This window comes from Adiantum capillus-veneris, chromosome 28 (genome assembly GCF_014529385.1).
Source record: "Adiantum capillus-veneris isolate H3 chromosome 28, ASM1452938v2, whole genome shotgun sequence".
Classification (NCBI taxonomy): domain Eukaryota; kingdom Viridiplantae; phylum Streptophyta; class Polypodiopsida; order Polypodiales; family Pteridaceae; genus Adiantum; species Adiantum capillus-veneris.
In genome coordinates this window covers 21,634,283-21,640,282 of record NC_140958.1, presented here as the reverse complement: position 1 = coordinate 21,640,282, position 6,000 = coordinate 21,634,283, and positions in this window count along the sequence as shown.

The window sequence follows — 6,000 nt, the reverse complement described above, 5'->3', positions numbered from 1 at the left end:
AAGATGACAATCTTAGGTTATGCGGTTTCTAAAAGAAAGTTTTTAACTCTAGGAGATCCTAGAGGAAGTTAAAGGATAACTTCACAAGACGCTCTTGTTTTTCCCTAGTTTAGGTCTCTTCGATCCCCGGCAGTGGCGCCAAATGTGGGACGCGTGTCTAACCTCACTATTCTATTTTATTGCAGTTATAACGAGAACCACAATTAAATTGTCAATCCATGGGACAAACGTGACTTGACTAGTGCATAGAGGCTACAAGAGTTTGTCAATCTCTCAAAAAACAACTAACAAATCGTATTTAACTAAAGCTACACTCAAGTGACTGAAATCACCAAAAGTCAATCGCTCATCGGCAAACAAATCACATTCGTTACAGTATCAAATGGCATCCAAAAATAAAGAAGCTTCTAGGACAAGTTTATAAGACCTAAGCATACATGTTTATGGTCTCAAACCCCACTTTGAGTCAAGTGCCAAAATCGTGATTATTAATAGCAGTGGATTTTTGACCTAGTCGTTTTCTATGCAGAATGCATCTAAATGCTTAGCAATACTGCCCCAATACCCTGCCTATGCTTAGTTTTTGATTTTGAATTGTAAATTCCTACTTATGATGGAATTAAGCCACAGGTCAGTGACGCCAAAAGCTATGAATTACTGTGATGTGTTTACGTAAATGCGTAGAGCTCTTACTTGCGGTTGCAATGCAACAAACACGACTGCAATGTGACAACCGGGGAGGGAGTAGGAAGCACGAGAAGGAGAGAAGTGAGCGTCGTTAGCTCGCGCTGTGTATTTCATTATCCAAAACTTAATAATAACTTACAAATACTGGCTTTTATACCTTAGCCAAGGTTTTTGGTGGTCAAAACTAATAATCTGGGAGTTCTACCATAGATGGGGTAATGACAGGTTGATACAATCTAGAAGCTTGTAGCCCCGGCTCATCAATTACAAGGTTTATCTAAAAAATAGGAGTTACAACATTCTCAATTTATCAAAATAATAAGTGTTTTTACAATGAGAACTCCAAAAAATGGTATCCGTGTTAGCGTGCTGCTAACAACATCAAAAGCCAAACGATCGACAATGCAATGTAAATCGAAGCAAAAGTGTATCAACCAAACTTTCAATCACAAAAAAGCCTTCAAAGGAAGAATAAAAGAATCAACCATGTGTTGGCATCCAAAGAGCACATCAAAGTCAACTACCTAGTTTGGATACACAATTCATAAGGCAGACCTCAACAAGAAAAAGTGATAGGGTGGTATCATCAAATGAGTCAATCACGGCTCAATGGAAACATCCAAGGAAACAGAATGTTTCGACCAAAAAGCCTAATGTAATATCTTGGACCTTCTCACCTCAAGAAAAAAATTCTACAAAGATAAAACCGAGCTATCAAAAGAAGAAAAACACCGAAGGTAGGAGAAAGAACAACCACAGAAAGCCAAAGAAGAGACCTTAAAGAGACAACAAATGCGGCAAGTATGGGTCCCAATTTAAACTTCAACAAAGCGACCCAACAAAGACATGTAAAGTAGCAGCGGATGATTCCAGTCAACCTACTCAAATTGCAAGCATTTTATGAAGGTAGCACCCACATATGGTTACCAAAAGTAGTAGCGCAACCTAGAACAATTAAGATTAGTAATGTGGCATATAGCTCCACCCAAAAGCAATCAATCGCAACGAACCAGCATAAGCCATCCAAAATTGAGGATGCTACAACCTCTAGATGGATACCTTGTCTTCTACTACAGAAGCAAGGCTTCTACAACATAAATAATCCAATATTCCTACCAAAGCCGAGTGTCCATCAAGTCATCGAGCAAAAGGGGAAAATGCAAAAGACGATCACAAGAAGACAACATTAGACATGGATTCCAAAATTTCTTATGGAAACTCAATCACAGATAACCCACACACATCTACAACCGCTTCTCATGGGAGATAAAGCAAAAGCTCCATCAGTACCTCCTACAATAGTACAACCTGTTTTCCAAAGCAATGTCCACATACAACAGACAAATAAAGAGGAGCAGAACTATGTAAACGTACTCAACAAAATGGTGTCATTTAAAGACCAAAACAAAGAAAGAGGCCTAAATATCAAGAACCTATGGAAGTGGGTTTTTGGACTTGACCAAGTACGTCCAAGTCACCAATAAAAATACATGGCATAAAAGTCAAAGTTGGGTAGCTAAGCCACTAAATGAGTGAAATGTTAGTCCCAAAGCTTCAAGTAATAATATATGCGGTCTAAGAGTCGTAGATATTCTGAATACTGCTCACGTTGAACGAGTTGATCATATTTATGTTTGTGTCGCTCATGCTGGTATAGGTGAGCATAAGTGTTGAAGTCTATGTATTTTAAGTCTAGTGAAGTGACGAAGGTTGTTCAAAAGACATTCACGCATCGAGCACAATGAGGCATGAGTGGGTAAGCTTCTACATTGAAAGCCCTTCTTGGAAACATGGAAGCTATTGCGACCTTTGATGTCACATGTGCTACATTTTTTCCTTGAAGCACCCATCAATTCCATCTCTTACATTGCATACTTTTGTTTGACAAATTTCTCATATGCATATAGAGTGTCCCATAATTGGCACTTACAATAGTTTATTTTTTTGCAGCTCATGTAACTTAAAGGAGAGAGTCTATGAAACGGCACCCGGTTCAAGCCCAGTCATGAGCCAAACTGGATAGGAAGGATCATCTACTATTCTGTCATTAAGTTGAGCACTGGTATGGTGTGATTAGAGATTATTGGGGGACACTCTTCCTTTGTTTCTCCCAAGCACTCACCTTGCATGAGAACATGCTTAAATTCTAGCTTCTCAACTTCAATAAGAGTGGATACCAAAGGCACCTTTTTCCCACTACACTCATGAAAATCTCAAATTGTTTACCACGGCCTCTTACAACATTTTGTAGAGAGAGAGAGAGAGAGTCCAAATGGGTTGGGCAGAGAAGAGAGGAGGTGGGAGTTCTTTTTTGCATTTCAAATATTACCGTGCATAATATTTCTGGTATTATCGTGATTATTGCTGCTAAAATTACCCCATTTATTACGTAATCCCGCTTTAGTGCTTAAACATTCAAATTTTGGTGTTTCCCTTTGTTTTTCTTGTTAATAAGAATTAAAGAACATTATTTAAGATTTGGAAACATAAAAAGCGTGATATTAAAACATGAACTAGCTATCTATGTGGATAAACATGAAACTACAAAGGGCATGCTCCATCTTAAAGTTATGCATGTGCCTCCATGTAAAGCAAACACTCTCTGAGATGAGAAGCTAAACATGGACAACATCTTTTGTCGAGGCATGGGCCTAACAGAGTGAAGTGTGTCCACATTTTACCAGATGGTAGCACCTATGTTAGTTTCTTCAAGCTTTATCTTGCAACAATGTGTACGTGGCCTACACTTTTGTTATCAATTGAATTAATCACTCCCACTTGATTAACATAAGTTAGTGTGCTTCACAAAATTAGGAGAGAAAGAGGGGGGAGAAAGATGAATGGACAACACGATAAACAAATTTCATAACTTCAGGTATACAAAATGTTTATGAATCATATTCCAAAATATCTCTACAAGAAGTGTTATCCAATTCTAAGCTCATGGCTCCTAAAATCAATAAAGAAAGAATTTGAATTTTCATTTGTGGATGTGTTGACTTCATCATCCTCCATCTCATCATCATCACCATCATCATGGCAATCATTCTCCCTAAGACTTGCGGGGCTGTGGGGCTTGAATCATTGTTCTCTCTCTTCTCTATCTCCCCTTCATCCAAAGAAGGTGGGAGAGGGTCGAAAATGGTCTCCACTTTATTAATGTAAAAAATGGTTCTCCCTGAGGTGTTGCAGGAAATACGAACCAAAGTTTTGGTGAGTCGAGTGCTAGCATATTGATGAGCTATAAGAGAAGTTCAATGTGAGGAACATTGCTATAATTAATGTTACAAGCAAATAAGGGCAAAGAAGGTAGTCACTCACTGCTCACATTGCATGGAAAAACTATATTGTTATTCCTCTCTCTATGATGCACACTAGAGTCCACCCTGTGGAGGCCATTCTTATGTCGTCTAGACCCATTTGCAAACCACTTTCACTCAAAGATGAAGGTATGAAAGGTTCTAAAATTAACCTTTAGTATCATTTCAATCGTCCCACAGTACCTGTCTTCATCACCATCTATGTTGAAATTTCCCATGATTCCACAATCCATGGTGGTTCGACAATCATCAATGTGGTGTGTATAAAAGTGTCGACCCTTTGACCACATGGAGTTAAAGGCACTACAAAATAAGAAAATGTATTTTATCAATTATAAAGATAAAACCAAGAAAAATTATACACTATGGTTTAAGTATATGAGTACTCTACCTTTTGGTATGCAACCTCATGCATACTCCGGTTTTTTGTTGGTTATGTCTTCTCTGTGTGCTTTTGCTTCGAACATTCTCTCATGAATCCACTTGGCACTAGTGAGATCTGGGAAATATGCAAGGTGCGGAGGTACTAGGGGTGCCCTCTTGCCTCCATGCACTTGCTTCCATACTTCCCTCTCCTGCAAACGCCTTGCCTTTTCCATTGTCCACAAGTTCACCCACTTGGTCATAACCTTTGCATCGAGGATAAAAAAGTTATTGAGCACTCGGGATAGATCTATATCCATGTCAAATAATTTTTACTTTTGACTTGGAAAGTGTGAAGTCATCCTTGCATCCTCCTTGTTGGACCATATGCGAGGCATGGAGGGATCAACTTGTGCCAAATACTCTGAAATATAAACAATTGCCTCTTGCATGATTGGCACCATTTGGCCATACATGCCTATGGCTATGACCATATCCTCACAAAATCTTTAAGAGTCTTTAAAAATCTCTCAAAAAATAACATCCATCATGTATGTACTACTCCACACATAGAAATATCCTCAACCATGTGAACCAAGAGGTGGATTTGGCTAAAAAGAATCGATCGAGGAAATGCATCCTCAATGGAACACACAGTTTTCATTGCAAGTGTTTGAGCAACAGGGATGGCATCTATTTCAATTTCTTTGGAGCTTACAAATCTACAAGGGAACACACAAGAGTACATTTAAAAGTGCTACTTTAGGGAGGAGTGTACATAGAAAAGTCTAGTTGACTGGAGCCTTGTGGTGTACCTTATTAACCCTCCAAGTTTGAAAATAGGATCCATCACTTTCTTGTCCCATCATATGCCATCGAAAAAATGAACTAAAATGTCAAAATAGTAAACAAGAAAGTGAGAGAAAGTCATTGTAACATTTAATGGCCTAGTAACTTGTGTCTAGTAAAAAATAGCATGAACATAGTGAGCATTTCATTAGAATAAATTTCTAATGAGAATAACAAGAGTGCTTGGGTGGACAGAGCAACAAAATGTATAACACCTAGTTAGATAGCATGAACAATACTTCAAAAGAGAGAGAAATTAAGCTATTGACACTAGTTGAGGACCGGATTTAAATGGAGCTGGTCCCCCCTCCAAAAGGCTTTGTATTATGGTTTCTCCCATCAAGAGAGACATTTTACAATACAATTCTTTGTGCTCCTTCAATACTAGCTAGTGCAATGAAGATGGAAACTTCAAGCACTAAGCAAAACACTTATTAAACACAACATCAATTCCCTCACGGTCTTAGACCCAAGACCTCACACACCTTCGAAGATGGTGAGAGCTAGCGGGGTATGAGAGTAGATTGAGAGGAAGAAGGAGTAGTCTTACACGAAAGATGTACATCTCCTCACATAATCACTCATATTAGCATAACTTAGCTTAGTAATTAGTATAGTAGAGGAGATGAGCATGCATTCAAACTTGGCTCTTGGTTGGATTTGCATCACAAAGCCAAGAGTTGTTGGTGTAGGCCTCCCTTCTCACAATATTGGAGTAGGTGATAAGCTTTCCATTAAAGCTTGAGAAGGAGAGAGAGAGTCTTCTTACTCCACACATGGA